Raw genomic sequence first — 19,892 nt, forward strand, 5'->3', positions numbered from 1 at the left:
ACAGATAGAGATAGAGTTGTAGTGGTTCAGGTTGGGGCTTAACAAAGTTATTTTAGTCCCAGTAAAGGTCTACTTATCTTCTGTCTATTTATTGCCACCCATATGAAACATCTTCCAAAAAACATAGTGAAATGTGTAGGAAGTTGAATAGTGATGAATACACCCAATAAAAACCATAATAATAATCCTTTAGAAGAAACCACTGTTCTGATTTCTTTTACCATCAGAGTTTTCTGTTCCAGACTTTGATATTGATATAATTATACAACATGCATTATTTTAGGCCAATGAGTGCCACAGAGCTGCTTGTGTTTGGATTTTTTTGGGGGGGTTCCAATTAACCTATCAAGTTAGACCTACCCAGAGTAGTTTTTGCTTGTCCTCTATTGACCTACTGCTATTTCAACATAAATAGACACAAAAGGTTCATGAGAAAAAGTACATCATTTGTTCATGTGTACCTAATACACCAACATATTTTTGTTATTGGAAAAGAATTTCTCAGGTCATTTGGTACATCAAAGATTGATATTTCAAAAAGCAGAAATGATATAACTTCAATAGAAGCTCTAAATCATAACCTCTAAATCTCTAAATGAAACTGCCTGGGCCTAAATCTTGGCTCCATCACTTATTCACTTACCTTAAGGTAAGTTACTTCCTTCTCTGCCTGTTACTCATCTGTAACAGTGATGAATGTTATAGAACCATCCTCATAGAGCTGCTACAAGGATTAGATCAGTTCATATATAGAAAGCATTTACCATGGTGCCTGGCACATAGCAAGCACCCAGTAATGCTTTAGCTGTTATTACAGATACAAGTAATATGTGAATTTGAATATATCAAACAAACATATTTTACTTTTGTATTATATGAAAGTCGCTGTTCCCATAGGACATAAAAATATATCAAAAACTTGAGAAAAGAATACAAAATTTATCTATTATAATTCATTATCTCATGCTAAGTTAACCCTAGAAAGTGGTTTTCTATTGCTAAAAATAGAAAAAAATCTAAATATAAGGATGCTTAAACTTTCTACTACCTGCTGCTGTCTATGCATCAGGATAGCAGATAAGAATTGACCCATCATTCCAGCGCCACCTTTCAGGTTTTCTAAAGCCTTTGCTCTGGCAATTCAGGCCCAGCCAGAGTGGTTTTCCCAGGGCTACACTCTTGCTTTCATTGTGCTTTTCTGAACATAGTTATGGTGTCCATTTTCCTTGTTATTTCTCCCCCACCTTTTTGTTTGTTTGTTTGTTTTTGAGACACAGTCTTGCTCTGCTGCCCAGGCTAGAGTGCAGTGGCATCATCTCAGCTCACCACAACCTCCGTCTCCCAGGTTCAAGCGATTCTCCTGCCTCAGCCTCCCGAGTAGCTGGCACTACAGGTGCATGACACCACACCCAGCTATTTTTTGTGTTTTTAGTAGAGATGGTGTTTCACCATGTTGGCCAGGCTGGTCTCGAACTCCTGGCCTCAGGTCTTCCACCCGCCTCAGCCTCCCAAAGTGCTGAGATTACAGGCAAGAGCCACTGCTCCTGGCCTCTCTCTTCTTTTCATATTTTATCTTATTTTCATGGATTTTTACCCTTGCTGTAGATAATTCTTAAAATGCATGTCCCAAAATTATGTTGCCATCAGAACTGAGTCATAGAAATATCCTTTTAGTTCTCCTAGTAGCTAAAAATAAAATACAAATTTAAAAGCATGTTGAAACAGATAGTACCTTCTAGAAGGTTTGTGGTTACAAAGTAAGAATCAGATTGATATCATATACACACTTGAAAATGTTTTTTCATACCGTATGTTTTCCAATCCTTCTGAATAATTGTTCTCTCTTTAATTAATAAAAATACTTCTTGTTTCCCTTTAAGAGACAATTTATCTGCTTCTGCAAAATATAGGCAGGATAAAATCTGTTTAACTCTAATTTTTTTATCTTCTCTTTATTTAATGTTTTCTATTTAAATATGTTAAAAGCCTAAATAAATATGTTCTCTCTTGAAGTTAAGATTTTTGTTCCTGCAGTAAAGCGATTTTCATAATATTCTGATCATGTGAGCACAAGTTAACAAATTCCTCAATATTCACAAATTCACTTATCAGGGCAGGTTCACAGTGATTTCATTTATCAGTATTAACTTCTATTTGCTCCCAGAGAAGAATTTTTTACATATGGTTTTTCTAACTCTATTTTGTATCCCTCTTTTTCATATTTCCATTGCCATATTGTTTTACTCAAGCAGCTTAAAACATCGCAGTGTCTCTCTACCCATGCAACATTGTCTTTTCATTTCTATAATATGCACTTTTTAATTTTAATAAAATCTTGGACTGCTTAGTTGTATTTCTAGAACATCAAGCCAGAAGTTCTTGTTATTTTTTCCAGTTATTTCTTCCAAAATATATCACATTACTTTACTCTTAAAGCTTACATCATTCTCTTTCATCCTTGGCAAAGAATGACTATAACTATGCCTCTTGGAGTAATACTTAGTTATTTGATAATCAAGATTCTCATAGCATATTCTCCAGGCATCCCATGCTGATTTATCTTTTGACTCTTTTTCTGGTAATAAAACACTGCTTAAAAAAATTCTGTGATGTCTGATTCATGGCTTCAAATAGACTTTCCCTTTCCCATTTTGACCTTTCCTTTCTTGACTTAGATCTCAGAAAATATGAGGAGGCACCTAAAGGAAAATAAGCCCTCATGTCCCACTAACAGATAAATCTTAAACAGTTCTCCTTGACCTTATTCTTTGTTCTCTTTTTTAAGCATTAATTTCCCCTGTCCTGGATTGCTTTAGGTGATGGGAAGTTTTTCCAGACTAATGCCACCATGGGCCATCCCTGTTATGAAGTCCTTTAGCATTTACACTTAAAATATGAAACATATTACTGTACATCTGCTGAAATAATATTGCTAGATATGTGTATGTGCAGATAATTGTTTTGGCTCATCAGGTAAAGGGTTGTTTCTTTTGCATCTTGCTTACTAGTTATACAAATCATGAGAAGGCAACTATTACCAAATAAATACTTGAGGTATTCTATTGAATTGGTCATTTATTCATTCATCCAACCTATTCAGTGTCACTCACTGTGCTAGCTGCTGTATGTACACGGATAAATCAAATGGTCTTATCTCCCAGCAGTTCATAGTCTGGTGGGAAAAAAGAAAAGAAAAACAAGAAAATAGACACACAGAATACAAAATCTGCAAGAAGCATGGAATTAAAAAGAAGAACCTGCTAATAAGTAAGTGTAAAATGAGGGTGGAAGAAGGAAAGAATGGAAACAAGAGGACCAGTAGAACTTAATAAGGCAAAAGACACGAGGGACAAAGTGTTCCAGGCAGAAAGCAAAGCAAAGAAGGAGGTACTGAGGTTGTGATGGAATGGTTGGGTAATGTGCATGTTTCCACAAAGCTATAGAGAAGAATCTTGAGAAATGGTGAGAGGTGAAGCTAAGAAGATGGCCAGAGCCAGATTATAAGGGACCTTGTATGGTACGTTGATCTCATACTTAGATCTCAGAAAGTATCAGGATGGACCTGAAGGAAAATAAGCCCTCATGTCCCACTAACAGACCAACCTTAAATAGTTCTCTTTGACATTATTCTTTTCTTTGTTCTCTGTTTTAAACATTAAATCCCCCTCTTCTGGATTGTTTTAGCTAATGTGAATGATGTCTTTCCTAAGGCCAACATGGGCCATCCGTCCATTTTGAAGTGCTTTAGCACTTACATTTAAAATATGGAACACACTGCAGTACACCTACTGTAGCAGTGTCGCTAGTATGTGTGTGCCTATACTTTGCCCTGCCCACTGCTGGGCTGAGACTAGTCATTTGACTTCTGACTTCTGACTAGGACCAGGCAAGCGACTTCAGGTTCTGTCTGCTCCTCAGGTATCTGTTTTCCAATACTTGACATTTCTTTCATTCCAGGCTGTATCCTCAGTCTCACACTCCATGCCAAATACCACTGTCAGATTATCTATATTCTTGTATTTTTCTCTCTCACATCTCTGTTATTACATCTCCAGTGTTTGATTACCTACAAAATACAGCAGAAATCCTGCACAATGTGACCTCAAATGTATCTGCACTATCATTTCCCATTTCCCCCTAAACATACTGTTTATGAATGGGAGCTATGGTTTCTCAATTCCATGTCCTGGCTCAAGCAGTTCTTTCCGCAATGTCCTTTCCATTTTCTGTCTGCTCAAACCTTTTCAGTCTTTATTTTATTATTATTATTATTATTATTATTATTATTATACTTTTAAGTTTTAGGGTACATGTGCACAATGTGCAGGTTTGTTACATATGTATCCATGTGCCATGTTGGTGTGCTGCACCCATTAACTCGTCATTTAGCATTGGGTATATCTCCTAATGCTATCCCTCCCCCCTCCCCCCATCCCACAACAGGCCCCGGAGTGTGATTTTCCCCTTCCTGAGTCCACGTGTTCTCATTGTTCAATTCCCACCTATGGGTGAGAACATGTGGTGTTTGGTTTTTTGTCCTTGTGACAGTTTACTGAGAATGATGGTTTCCAGTTTCACCCATGTCCCTACGAAGGACATGAACTCATCATTTTTATGGCTGCACATGGTGTATATCTGCCACATTTTCTTAATCCAGTCTATCGTTGTTGGACATTTGGGTTGGTTCCAAGTCTTTGCTATTGTGAATAGTGCTTGTACACCAATAACAGACAAACAGAGAGCCAAATCATGAGTGAACTCCCATTCACAATTGCTTCAAAGACAATAAAATACCTAGGAATCCAACTTACAAGGGACACGAAGGACCTCTTCAAGGAGAACTACAAACCACTGCTCAATGAAATAAAAGAGGATACAAACAAATGGAAGAACATTCCATGCTCATGGGTAGGAAGAATCAATATCGTGAAAATGGCCATACTGCCCAAGGTAATTTATATATTCAATGCCATCCCCATCAAGCTACCAATGACTTTCTTCACAGAATTGGAAAAAACTACTTTAAAGTTCATATGGAACCAAAAAAGAGCCCGCATTGCCAAGACAATCTTAAGCCAAAAGAACAAAGCTGGAGGCATCCCACTACCTGACTTCAAACTATACTACAAGGCTACAGTAACCAAAACAGCATGGTACTGGTACCAAAACAGAAACATAGATCAATGGAACAGAACAGAGCCCTCAGAAATAATGCCACATATCTACAACTATTTGATCTTTGACAAACCTGACAAAAACAAGAAATGGGGAAAGGATTCCCTATTTAACAAATGGTGCTGGGAAAACTGGCTAGCCATATGTAGAAAGCTGAAACTGGATCCCTTCCTTACACCTTATACAAAAATTAATTCAAGATGGATTAAAGACTTACATGTTAGACCCAAAACCATTAAAATCCTACAAGAAAACCTAGGCAATACCATTCAGGATATAGGCGTGGGCAAGGACTTCATGTCTAAGACACCAAAAGCCATGGCAACAAAAGCCAAAATTGACAAATGGGATCTAATTAAACTAAAGAGCTTCTGCACAGCAAAAGAAACTACCATCAGAGTGAACAGGCAACCTACAGAATGGGAGAAAATTTTTGCAACCTACTCATCTGACAAAGGGCTAATATCCAGAATCTACAATGAACTCAAACAAATTTACAAGAAGAAAACAAACAACCCCATCAAAAAGTGGGCGAAGGACATGAACAGACACTTCTCAAAAGAAGACATTTATGCAGCCAAAAAAACACATGAAAAAATGCTCATCATCACTGGCCATCAGAGAAATGCAAATCAAAACCACAGTGAGATACCATCTCACACCAGTTAGAATGGCAATCATTAAAAAGTCAGGAAACAACAGGTGCTGGAGAGGATGTGGAGAAATAGGAACATTTTTACACTGTCGGTGGGACTGTAAACTAGTTCAAACATTGTGGAAGTCAATGTGGTGATTCCTCAGGAATCTCGAACTAGAAATACCATTTGACCCAGCCATCCCATTACTGGGTATATACCCAAAGGACTATAAATCATGCTGCTATAAAGACACATGCACACGTATGTTTATTGCGGCACCTTTTCAGTCTTCTAGTCATGTCTCCCACATTACTTTCTCTTCTTGGAATCAACAGTGTATTTCATTTTTATTCTTTCAGCATTTATTGTTCTCTGCTCTGTCTTTGCATTTATTTATTTTATTCATCTGACAAAAATGACTGCTCCTTGATGATCAGAACAAAGTCTTGGCCATGGTTTTTTATTTTCCCTAGTACACTGCACCATTTCTTAAGCAGAGGTGCTAGGTTAACATCAAATTAGAACATACTAAATTTGTGACCATTATTAATGAAGCTTAGTTAATCTACTCTTTTCTTCATAAATGATCATAGTAGTTACTTTATCACCTCAAATTACTTTACTATGTTATTTACAAGGAAGGTAGAGGCTGATGTCTTATCTCTATTTTATAGAAGTAAACGTTTGAGTAATAAGGAGTTAAGAAATTTACTTAAGAGATTCGGGACTGGCATCTAAGTTCCTGATACCAATTCAGTATTTGTTTAGACCACGCTAGATCTAAGATGTTTTCCCTTGAAGAGATTAAAAGGTAAGCTTTAAGAAAATATTAAGAATTGTTTTTACTACTATTTATCATCAATACTGGAGAAAAGATAATGAAAAAGTTGTTAAATGTCAGTAAAAAACTTAGGTGGTTTCTAATTTCATAACTCAGAGATATAAAGATTTCAATTAAAGGGATAGAAAGTGAAGACATAGTTTAGAGTGATCTAAGTTAATTTGAACTATTCTGGGTTTTAATATACTGAAAATAAATTTATTCAAAGCCATTTCACTACATGGCAAACCCAGCCATAGATCATTTGTAGGAAAATGTCAGATCAATATCCTAAGGCCGTAAGAACCTTTGTTGCAACCATTTGAAGGCAGATTCAGGTGTGAATACAACCCCACCAATATATAAAAGGCTATAAACTGTATTTAAGAAAAATACCACCAATTCACAAATAAAGTATAAAGATTTGAGGAATACTATTCATCCAAATTTTAAAACTTGCATAAAATTTACATCCAGCTTTAAGTTAAACCAATAACAGCTTAGGAAAATGGCTGAGGCAAAAAGACTATAGTGAAATTAAAACGTTTTGAAAAACAATCTTCTGTCTATAACTCATCAATTGTTGGCAAATTGACTTTTTGGAAACTCATTTTCAGTAAATTGTCCTGTTTCCACTTTGGAAAAATGTCTGGCCTCAGTTACTTACACACACTTCTTCTATTAAGGTTCTAGGTTTGTGTATAGACACTGCAGCTGATCTCCAATCCAAGGCTATAGTGTGAACCTTGACTCTATTACAACTAGTACTGCTTTTCTTACTTATGTCCTTCTTTAAGATTTTAAGTTCTGTGAAGATCAAGACCACACACCATTTCTTATGACTCTATGTGCCAATATCTTGCACACTGTTTTATATTTGGTAGCTAGCACTGTTAGCTATTGAGTGAGAGCAGGACATTAACCTAATTATCTCACTTTTGAGGGGGCAATTAGGGGAACCCTCAAAAGATATTTCCTCCTTATGGTGGTTCAATAGTTTCGTCTTTATATACAAAAGATATGGTAATTTTGCAACTAAATTGAGCTTATTCTTGAGCTGAATAGAGTTTAACTGCCCTATTATAATCTCATTCAACTTGACTAAATACTTTTCTTGATTGGCAATTGGAAAAGGAACCATATATTATCCTTCAAAATCCTACCAATTATTGAATAATGTTTATATAAAAAACCTTGAATTACAAGATATTTCTGTCATTATTAATGATTACTTTCAGTAGGAATTTGAATTACTTTAATCACTAGTTCTTTCTGTTTTCCAATGAAGCAAAGCCCAACAGAAAAGCAAAGCTTCTCAAGCTATAAGCCAGGGCTCCTGGCTATTTTATTATTTTAGAAATGCCTCTCTCCGGGGGGTGGAGCCAAGATGGCCAAACAGGAACAGCTCCGGTCTCCAGCTCCCAGCCCCAGCGACACAGAAGACGGGTGATTTCTGCATTTCTGCTTGAGGTACCGGTTTCATCTCACTAGGGAGTGCCTAACAGTGGGTTCAGGACAGTCGGTGAAGCGCACTGTGCACGAGCGGAAGCAGGGCGAGGCATTGCCTCACTCGGGAAGCGCAAGGGGTCAGGGAGTTCCCTTTCCTAGTCAAAGAAAGGGGAAACAGACGGCACCTGGAATATCCGGTCAGTCCCGTCCTAATACTGCGCTTTTCCAACGGGCCTGGAAAACGGCACACTAGGAGATTGTGTCCCACACCTGGCTCGGAGGGTCCTATGCCCACAGAGTCTTGCTGATTGCTAGCACAGCAGTCTGAGATCACGCTGCAAGGCAGCAACGAGGCTGGGGGAGGGGCGCCCGCCATTGCCCAGGCTTGCTTAGGTAAACAAAGCAGCCAGGAAGCTCGAACTGGGTGGAGCCCACCACAGCTCAAGGAGGCCTGCCTGCCTCTGTAGGCTCCACCTCTGGGGGCAGGGCACAGACAACCAAAAACTCAGCGAGAACCTCCACAGCCTTAAATGTCCCTGTCTGACTGACAGCTTTGAAGAGAGTAGTGGTTCTCCCAGCACGCAGCTGGAGATCTGAGAACGGACAGACTGCCTCCTAAAGTGGGTCCCTCACCCCTGAACAGCCTAACTGGGAGGCACCCCCCCAGTAGGGACAGACTGACACCTCATTCAACCGGGTACTCCTCTGAGACAAAACTTTCAGAGGAACTATCAGACAGCTGAATTTGTGGTCTCACGAAAATCTGCTGTTCTGCAGCTACCGGTGCTGACACCCAGCCAAACAGGGTCTGGAGTGGACCTCTAGTAAACTCCAACAGACCTGCAGCTGAGGGTCTTGTCTGATAGAAGGAAAATTAACAAACAGAAAGGACATCCACACCAAAAACCCATCTGTACATCACCATCATCGAAGACAAAAAGTAGACAAAACCACAAAGATGGGGAAAAAACAGACTAAAAAAACTGGATACTCTAAAAAACAGAGCACCTCTCCTCCTCCAAAGGAAAGCAGTTCCTCACCAGCAACGGAACAAAGCTGGATGGAGGATGACTTTGATGAGTTGAGAGAAGAAGGCTTCAGATGATCAAACTACTCTGAGCTACGAGAGGAAATTCAAAACAATAGCAAAGAAGTTAAAAACTTTGAAAAAAAATTAGAAGAATGGATAACTAGAATAACCAATGGAGAGAAGGGCTTAAAGGAGATGATGGAGCTGAAAGCCAAGTTTCGAGAACTACGCGAAGAATGCAGAAGCCTCAGTAGCAGATGCGATCAACTGGAAGAAAGGGTATCGCTGATAGAAGATGAAATGAATGAAATGAAGAGAGAAGGGAAGTTTAGAGAAAAAAGAATAAAAAGAAATGAACAAAGCCTCCAAGAAATTTGGGACTATGTGAAAAGACCAAACCTACGTCTGATTGGTGTACCTGAAAATGATGGGGAGAATGGAACCAAGTTGGAAAACACTCTGCAAGATATTATCCAGGAGAACTTCCCCAATCTAGCAAGGCAGGCCGGCATTCAGATTCAGGAAATACAGAGAACGCCACAGAGATACTCCTCGAGAAGGGCAACTCCAAGACACATAATTGTCAGATTCACCAAAGTTGAAATGAAGGAAAAAATGTTAAGGGCAGCCAGAGAGAAAGGTCGGGTTACCCACAAAGGGAAGCCCATCAGACTAACAGCTGATCTCTCAGCAGAAACTCTACAAGCCAGAAGAGAGTGGGGGCCGATATTCAACATTCTTAAAGAAAAGAATTTTCAACCCAGAATTTCCTATCCCGCCAAACTAAGCTTCAAAAGTGAAGGAGAAATAAAATACTTTACAGACAAGCAAACGCTGAGTGATTTTGTCACCACCAGGCCTGCCCTAAAAGAGCTCCTGAAGGAAGCACTAAACATGGAAAGGAACAACCGGTACCAGCCCCTGCAAAAACATGCCAAATTATAAAGACCATCGAGGCTAGGAAGAAACTATAGCAACTAACGAGCAAAATAACCAACTAACATCATAATGACAGGATCAGATTCACACATAACAATATTCACGTTAAATGTAAATGGGCTAAATGCTCCAATCAAAAGACACAGACTGGCAAACTGGATAAGGAGTCAGGACCCATCAGTGTGCTGTATTCAGGAAACCCATCTCACGTGCAGAGACACACATAGACTCAAAATAAAGGGATGGAGGAAGATCTATCAAGCAACTGGAAAACAAAAAAAGGCAGGGGTTGCAATCCTAGTCTCTGATAAAATAGACTTTAAACCAACAAAGATCAAAAGAGACAAAGAAGGCCATTACATAATGGTAAAGGGATCAATTCAACAAGAAGAGCTAACTATTCTAAATATATATGCACCCAACACAGGAGCACCCAGATTCATAAAGCAAGTCCTCAGTGACCTACAAAGGGACTTAAACTCCCACACAATAATAATGGGAGATTTTAACACCCCAGTGTCAGCATTAGACAGATCAACGAGACAGAAAGTTAACAAGGATATCCAGGAATTGAACTCAGCTCTACATAAAGTGGACCTAATAGACATCTACAGAACTCTCCACCCCAAATCAACAGAATATACATTTTTTTCAGCACCACACCACACCTATTCCAAAATTGACCACATAGTTGGAAGTAAAGCTCTTCTCAGCAAATGTAAAAGAACAGAGATTATAACAAACTGTCTCTCAGACCACAGTGCAATCAAACTAGAACTCACGATTAAGAAACTCACTCAAAACCGCTCAACTACATGGAAACTGAACAACCTGCTCCTGAATGACTATTGGGTACATAATGAAATGAAGGCAGAAATAAAGATGTTCTTTGAAACCAACGAGAACAAAGACACAACATACCAGAATCTCTGGGACACGTTCAAAGCAGTGTGTAGAGGGAAATTTATAGCACTAAATGCCCACAAGAGAAAGCAGGAAAGATCCAAAATTGACACCCTAACATCACAATTAAAAGAACTAGAAAAGCAAGAGCAAACACATTCAAAAGCTAGCAGAAGGCTAGAAATAACTAAAATCAGAGCAGAACTGAAGGAAATAGAGATACAAAAAACCCTTCAAAAAATTAAGGAATCCAGGAGCTGGTTTTTTGAAAAGATCAACAAAATTGATGGACCGCTAGCAAGACTAATAAAGAAGAAAAGAGAGAAGAATCAAATAGATGCAATAAAAAACGAAAAAGGGGATATCACCACCGATCCCACAGAAATACAATCTACCATCAGAGAATACTACAAACACCTCTATGCAAATAAACTAGAAAATCTAGAAGAAATGGATAAATTCCTCGACAAATACACCCTCCCAAGACTAAACCAGGAAGAAGTTGAATCCCTGAATAGACCAATAACAGGTTCTGAAATTGTGGCAATAATCAATAGCTTACCAACCAAAAAGAGTCCAGGACCTGATGGATTCACCGCTGAATTCTACCAGAGGTACAAGGAGGAACTGGTACCATTCCTTCTGAAACTATTCCAATCGATAGAAAAAGAGGGAATCCTCCCTAACACATTTTACGAAGCCAGCATCGTCCTGATACCAAAACCTGGCAGAGACATAACCAAAAAAGAGAATTTCAGACCAATATCCTTGATGAACATTGATGCAAAAATCCTCAATAAAATACTGGCAAACCGAATCCAGCAGCATATCAAAAAGCTTATCCACCATGATCAAGTGGGCTTCATCCCTGGGATGCAAGGCTGGTTCAACATACGCAAATCAATAAATGTAATCCAGCATATAAACAGAACCAAAGACAAAAACCACATGATTATCTCAATAGATGCAGAAAAGGCCTTTGACAAAATTCAACAACCCTTCATGCTAAAAACTCTCAATAAATTAGGTATTGATGGGACGTATCTCAAAATAATAAGACAAACCCACAGCCAATATCATACTGAATGGGCAAAAACTGGAAGCATTCCCTCTGAAAACTGGCACAAGACAGGGATGCCCTCTCTCACCGCTCCTATTCAACATAGTGCTGGAAGTTCTGGCCAGAGCAATCAGGCAGGAGAAGGAAATAAAGGGTATTCAATTAGGAAAAGAGGAAGTCAAATTGTCCCTGTTTGCAGATGACATGATTGTATATCTAGAAAACCCCATTGTCTCAGCCCAAAATCTCCTTAAGCTGATTAGCAACTTCAGCAAAGTCTCAGGATACAAAATTAATGTACAAAAATCACAAGCATTCTTGTACACCAGTAACAGACAAACAGAGAGCCAAATCATGAGTGAACTCCCATTCACAATTGCTTCAAAGAGAATAAAATACCTAGGAATCCAACTTACAAGGGATGTGAAGGACCTCTTCAAGGAGAACTACAAACCACTGCTCAATGAAATAAAAGAGGATACAAACGAATGGAAGAACATTCCATGCTCATGGGTTGGAAGAATCAATATCGTGAAAATGGCCATACTGCCCAAGGTAATTTATAGATTCAATGCCATCCCCATCAAGCTACCAATGACTTTCTTCACAGAATTGGAAAAAACTACTTTAAGGTTCATATGGAACCAAAAAAGAGCCCGCATCGCCAAGTCAATCCTAAGCCAAAAGAACAAAGCTGGAGGCATCACACTACCTGACTTTAAACTATACTACAAGGCTACAGTAACCAAAACAGCATGGTACTGGTACCACAACAGAGACATAGATCAATGGAACAGAACAGAGCCCTCAGAAATGATGCCGCATAGCTACAACTATCTGATCTTTGACAAACCTGACAAAAACAAGAAATGGGGAAAGGATTCCCTATTTAACAAATGGTGCTGGGAAAACTGGCTAGCCATATGTAGAAAGCTGCAACTGGATCCCTTCCTTACACCTTATACAAAAATTAATTCAAGATGGATTAAAGACTTATATGTTAGACCTAAAACCATTAAAATCCTACAAGAAAACCTAGGCAATACCATTCAGGACATAGGCGTGGGCAAGGACTTCATGTCTAAAACACCAAAAGCAATGGCAACAAAAGCCAAAATCGACAAATGGGATCTCATTAAACTAAAGAGCTTCTGCACAGCAAAAGAAACTATCATCAGAGTGAACAGGCAACCTACACAATGGGAGAAAATTTTTGCAACCTACTCATCTGACAAAGGGCTAATATCCAGAATCTACAATGAACTCAAACAAATTCACAAGAAAAAAACAAACAACCCCATCAAAAAGTGGGCAGAGGACATGAACAGACACTTCTCAAAAGAAGACATTTATGCAGCCAAAAAACACATGAAGAAATGCTCCTCATCACTGGCCATCAGAGAAATGCAAATCAAAACCACAATGAGATACCATCTCACACCAGTTAGAATGGCCATTATTAAAAAATCAGGAAACAACAGGTGCTGGAGAGGATGTGGAGAAATAGGAACACTTTTACACTGTTGGTGGGACTGTAAACTAGTTCAACCATTGTGGAAGTCAGTGTGGCGATTCCTCAGGGATCTAGAACTAGAAATACCATTTGACCCAGCCATCCCATTACTGGGTATATACCCAAAGGACTATAAATCATGCTGCTATAAAGACACATGCACACGTATGTTTATTGCGGCACTATTCACCATAGCAAAGAGTTGGAACCAACCCAAATGTCCAACAACGATAGACTGGATTAAGAAAATGTGGCACATATACACCATGGAATACTATGCAGCCATAAAAAATGATGAGTTCGTGTCCTTTGTAGGGACATGGATGAAACTGGAAAACATCATTCTCAGTAAACTATCGCAAGGACAAAAAACCAAACACCGCATGTTCTCACTCATAGGTGGGAATTGAACAATGAGAACTCATGGACACAGGAAGGGGAACATCACGCTCCTGGGACTGTTGTGGGGTGGGGGGAGGGGGGAGGGACAGCATTAGGAGATACACCTAATGCTAAATGACGAGTTAATGGGTGCAGGAAATCAACATGGCACATGGATACATATGTAACAAACCTGCACATTGTGCACATGTACCCTAAAACCCTAAAGTATAATAAAAAAAAAAAAAAAAAAAAAAAAAAAGAAATGCCTCTCTCCAGATATATTGACCCTGAGACAGCCTGCTTTATCTCTGATCTACAGGGAGGAAGGCCATACCGTATCATATCTGGTATCCAAGATTTCTCTCCTACATTTCAGAGATCCTGAACTCTCCTGCAATTACCTCCTAGAGTCTCCTTGATTCTCAGTCCTGAAAGTCTCTAGTTTGATCTAGCCTGTGCTGTGTTTTTTTCTGAACTATTTATTAGCTTGTTATTAATGCCTCTCATGAAATCTGATTAATGCCCATTATTCTAAGCTGTATTTTGCTTACAGGATATCATATATTATCATAGTATTTTCTATATTATATTTTAGCTATACCCACACCTGACTTTCCCATTCAATTCTGAACATTCTTTTTGCCCTTTGTCCTCAAACAGACAGTTGTCCTTGATAATATATTCTTTCACACTAGGAAGATTCCCCTTTTATAGATGTGAAATGATTAGGTGTCCAAATCCCTTAAAATGTAATCTACTCAAATCCTAAAACTACCAGAACTTGAACTCCATAACAGCAAGGAGCTTCCTTGTCACGTCCATCATTAAATCCTAGTTCACAGAACATGCCTGCCAATAATCAGTACTAGTCTCAATAATGCTTGTGGCACAAAAGAATACAATTAGTCCTTTGTATCTATGGGTTCTGCATCCATGTATCAACCAACCATAGAGCGCAAATATTCCAAAAAGTTGCACTTGTCCTGAACAGGTACAGACTTTCTTCTTCTTGTTATTTTCTGAACAATACATTGTAATAACTATTTACACAGCATTTGCATTGTATTAGATATTATAAATAATCTAGAGATGATTTGGATTATACAAGAGAATGTGCATAGGTTATATGCAAATGCTAGGCCATTTTACATCAGGAACTTGAGCATCCTCAGGTTTTGGTATCTGAGGAGGGAACTGAAAGCAATCCCCCCACCAGATACTGAAAGATAACTGCACTTTGTTAATATGCAACATTATGAAAGAAACAGTGTTCAATTGGTCTTTTTAGATATTTATAAATCATAAGGACTGCAACATTATTTTCAAAACTTAAGACAGAACAGCATTTTTATATAACAGTGATTCTTAAAATTTTCATCACTCATATATTTCATTCACGGTGGTTTCACAGGAAACATATTTGAATACACAAATAATTGTCAGTTTTTAAGTTTTATAGGTTCTGGGCTTTCTGCTTTCAAAGTGACTGCCACTCCCACATGGAAACTCAAGCAACTGCTATTAACTTGGGTGGAGTGGCATATTCTAGGCTGGCTTCAAGTTAGGCATCCTTTAGGATAACTTCAAGAGTCAGGCCACGCCACCCCCTAGAAGTTTCCTGTGTGTTCTGAGTGGTCCAAACTGTTTCCTGACATGGAATGTCCAGAGACCCTGATCTATCTGAGGCTCAGGAGCACTGTGGAAAATAATTTAAACCTGTCCAGCAACTTAGGTTTGCATGTGTGCTGATTCTGTGGGACTAGGATTCCCTAAAAGAGACCAGATTGGAGGAAGAAACAGTGGAATATTGAAAGAAAAACTGCCCAAGAGGAGGCAAGGCCTGGCCAAGTGGGCAGAGTGAGCATAAAAGGAAGCCAGCCTTCCAGAGACTGAGTTTGACCACTGGGTCCAAGCCTGGGTTCGAGCCTGAGTTTGAGCCTGGGTGGAGGGGAGCAGAGGTCCAGAGGGCTATTAGGGGTCCAGAGATCCAGAAGGTGAGGATGGCGGCAGATAAATGGTGCTCACTGCCAAAAAAAAAAGTGGGGGAGGGAGGTGGAGGGGCCCTTGGAACAGCAGACACAAGAGCAGAGAGCATCAGCTGGAGAGACAACTGTTCCAATTCCAAAGGAGACCCTCCTGGCCTTTTCCCTGGTGAAAGCTCAAAGAGGTGAGAAAGACTAGCTTTCCAACCAAACAATGCTCAAAGGACAGATTCCCACCCCCACCTCCAGTTAGAGGAAATATAGATTGTATGAGTAAGAAGCCTCAAGCTGAAAGGAAAAAAACAAAACTTTAAAAAAATTCAAGTCATGTCACTAATTCAGCTCCTAGCAGCCTTTTCAATGAAAGTGTAGACTCATGGAAAAAGAAAAACAACACGTATTTGAAAATTTGTTTTGTCCTTACAAGAGATAGTGGAGAGATGCAGATATTCTAGCCACAATTGGAAATAGAAGTATAGTGCCCCTGAAGCCATGCCAGCAAGGTGTGCTTACCCTCAGTGGGGGGTGTGGCGGGAGAAGGACATTCAATATTTCAGGGGTATTCAGCATGAGTGTTTCAAAGAAATACCACTGAGAGGAGTTACTTACCAACTCGCTAGTACCTTGACAGGAAGTGGTGTATTCCAGTTCCGAGATTGCAGAGATGTCTGGGTCCAGAAGGCATGAGGTCTGGAGCAACAAGCACACTGGACCTGAAATAATAGCAACCACTTACTACTTGCTGGGTATGTTCTATGTTCTTTGCATCTACTGTATTCACTTATTCATTTAATCCTCAAAACAACTCTATGAGATATCTCATATATATATATATATTCAATATCTATGCTATACGGATTGTTATTAAACCCAATTTTATAAAGGAGGGAATTGAGGTACAAAAAGGCTGAGTAATTTGCTCAAAGTCACACAGTTGGTGAGTAGCAGAGTTGAAATTCAAACCGAGATGGTCAGGCTCCACAGTCTGAACTCTTAACCCTAGTGTCTTCCTGCCTATGTGATGACACTTCTTTAGCACTTACACTGTGCCAGGTTCCCTTCCAAGCACTAGGTTAACACATTTGCGGTACGAAGTGAAGATAAGGACAGTGTATGATAAAATTTACCTAGGGCTTCTTCTATTCTGAAGTAATTTTTAAAAAGAAAATGACTGAGATTCTCTAATCTCCACTACTGAAGAATATAACTTGATAAGGAAATGAACTAATATAAAGAAAGAATGGATACAATAAAAATCCCAATCTTTAAAATCATGGGATTTTTTTTTCTCCTTTAATTATTATTTTTTGTTCAGGGGTACATGTGCAGGCTTATTATATAGGTAAACTCATGTCACGGGGGTTTGGTGTACAGATTATTTCATCACCCAGGTGCTAAGCATAGAATCCAATAGGTATTTTTTCTGATCCTCTCCCTTCTTTCACCCTCCACCCTCAAGTAGGCCCCAGTGTCTGTTGTTTCCCTCTGAAAATCACAGGATTCTAATGTTAAATAAACAGTAAGTAGACTTGCATCATTAAATCATAGAATACTACAGAATAAAAGTGAATGGAAAAGAAAGCCAAATGTTATCAACCTTAGCAGATCCTCAAAAAAGTAAAAATGTTGAGTAAAAAAAAAATAAAGTTGCAAAATACTACATGCAGTGTGATACCATTTATATAAAGTTTTAAGACATGCAAAATAATTCTGTAAATTTTCTCGGTAGGGAAAGATATGTAGTAACCTCCTAAGGACATGAATGAGAATGATAACCACCCAATTCCAAATGCTGACTACCTCTGCACAGGAGGGAGGAAATATGAATGGGGAGAATATCTAAGAGAATCAATCTGTTTTTCATATTTTATTTATTAGGTTGTGTGATAGTACATTACTGTTCTCTCTCCACAAACCTGAAAACTTCTTAAAATGAAGAAATCATTAAGTAGTTTCACACTAGATGGTAATGGCATAGATAGATAGATAGACAGACAGACAGACAGACAGACAGATATAATCACATACATATACACATTTCCATTCAGATAAATACCCTATGTCTCTCTTCTCACGTCCATCTCTTAGGAATCCTTTTCTCCACTAGATCAAAAGGAAATCTCTTGAAAAGAAAGTTGTAGCTGTACATAATACACATACTGGGTATCTTCCATTCTACTTGCCATACTCTGCACCCCGCTCTGTGCCTTGGGAGGCTAACCTGAATTAACTGCATCAACAGGACTTTCACACCTTCTGGGCTCTGGTGGGATTCAGCCAATGGTAAGCTCCCAGGAAATCAGAGGAAAAGAGGAGAGGGAGGTTATGGTATTTATTCCCTTGTCTTCCTTCTGGTAGGCTGTCTTGACTTGGCAGACTCCTTCACCAAAAAACACTGCTCTTCTCAAAACAATTCAACCCAAGTCTTTCTATATTCTGGTTTCTTCTAGTTCCAGTAACTACTCTCTGCCTCAGTTCTTTGTGCTTCTGAGTGGTAAACTATTGAGTTGCTATTATTAGCTCCTGGTTCCTGCACTATCCCTTGCAAATAATCCATTTAAAAATAAACTCTTGAGGTGTGGAGCCAAGATGGCAGAATAGGAACAGCTCCAGTCTGCAGCTCCCAGACTGAGCGTCACAGAAGACGAGTGATTTCTACATTTCCGTTTCAGGTACCGGGTTCACCTCACTAGGGAGTGCCAAACAGTGGGTGCAGGACAGTTGGTGCAGCGCATTGTGCGTGAGCCAAAGCATGGCAAGGCATTGCCTCACTCGGGAATTGAACTCAACTCTGCACAAAGTGGACCTAATAGACATCTACAGAACTCTCCACCCCAAATCAACAGAATATACATTTTTTTCAGCACCACACCACACCTATTGCAAAATTGACCACACAGTTGGAAGTAAAGCTCTCCTCAGCAAATGTAAAAGAACAGAAATTATAACAAACTGTCTCTCAGACCACAGTGCAATCAACCTAGAACTCAGGATTAAGAAACTCACTCAAAACCGCTCAACTACATGGAAACTGAACAACCTGCTCCTGAATGACTATTGGGTACATAATGAAATGAAGGCAGAAATAAAGATGTTCTTTGAAACCAACGAGAACAAAGACACAACATACCAGAATCTCTGGGACACATTCAAACCAGTGTGTAGAGGGAAACTTATAGCACTAAATGCCCACAAGAGAAAGCAGGAAAGACCCAAAATTGACACTCTAACATCACAATTAAAAGAACTAGAAAAGCAAGCACAAACACATTCAAAAGCTAGAAGAAGGCTAGAAATAACTAAAATCAGAGCAGAACTGAAGGAAATAGAGATACAAAAAACCCTTCAAAAAATTAAGGAATCCAGAAGCTGGTTTTTTGAAAAGATCAACAAAATTGATAGACCGCTAGCAAGACTAATAAAGAAGAAAAGAGAGAAGAATCAAATAGATGCAATAACAAATGAAAAAGGAGTTATCACCACCAATCCCACAGAAATACAATCTACCATCAGAGAATACTACAAACACCTCTATGCAAATAAACTAGAAAATCTAGAAGAAATGGATAAACTCCTCGACAAATACACCCTCCCAAGACTAAACCAGGAAGAAGTTGAATCTCTAATTAGACCAATAACAGGCTCTGAAATTGTGGCAATAATCAATAGCTTACCAACCAAAAAGAGTCCAGGACCTGATGGATTCACAGCCGAATTCTACCAGAGGTACAAGGAGGAACTGGTACCATTCCTTCTGAAACTATTCCAATCAATAGAAAAAGAGGGAATCCTCCCTAACACATTTTATGAAGCCAGCATCATCCTGATACCAAGGCAGAGACATAACCAAAAAAGAGAATTTCAGACCAATATCCTTGATGAATATTGATGCAAAAATCCTCAATAAAATACTGGCAAACCGAATCCAGCAGCACATCAAAAAGCTTATACACCATGATGATGTGGGCTTCATCCCTGGGATGCAAGGCTGGTTCAACA

At 39.0% G+C, this 19,892-nt stretch overlaps 1 protein-coding gene across 1 annotated transcript in view; it reads right to left on the bottom strand.

The window, feature by feature from the left end:
* TSPAN8 (tetraspanin 8) overlaps nt 1-19,892 on the bottom strand; it is a 274,155-nt gene that overhangs the window by 156,904 nt on the left and 97,359 nt on the right. The window contains exon 2 of the mRNA XM_055237898.1: nt 16,503-16,606. The gene's annotated coding sequence lies outside the window, so the exon portion shown is untranslated. The remainder of the gene's footprint in view (nt 1-16,502; nt 16,607-19,892) is intronic.

Source organism: Symphalangus syndactylus, chromosome 13, assembly GCF_028878055.3.
Source record: "Symphalangus syndactylus isolate Jambi chromosome 13, NHGRI_mSymSyn1-v2.1_pri, whole genome shotgun sequence".
NCBI lineage: Eukaryota > Metazoa > Chordata > Mammalia > Primates > Hylobatidae > Symphalangus > Symphalangus syndactylus.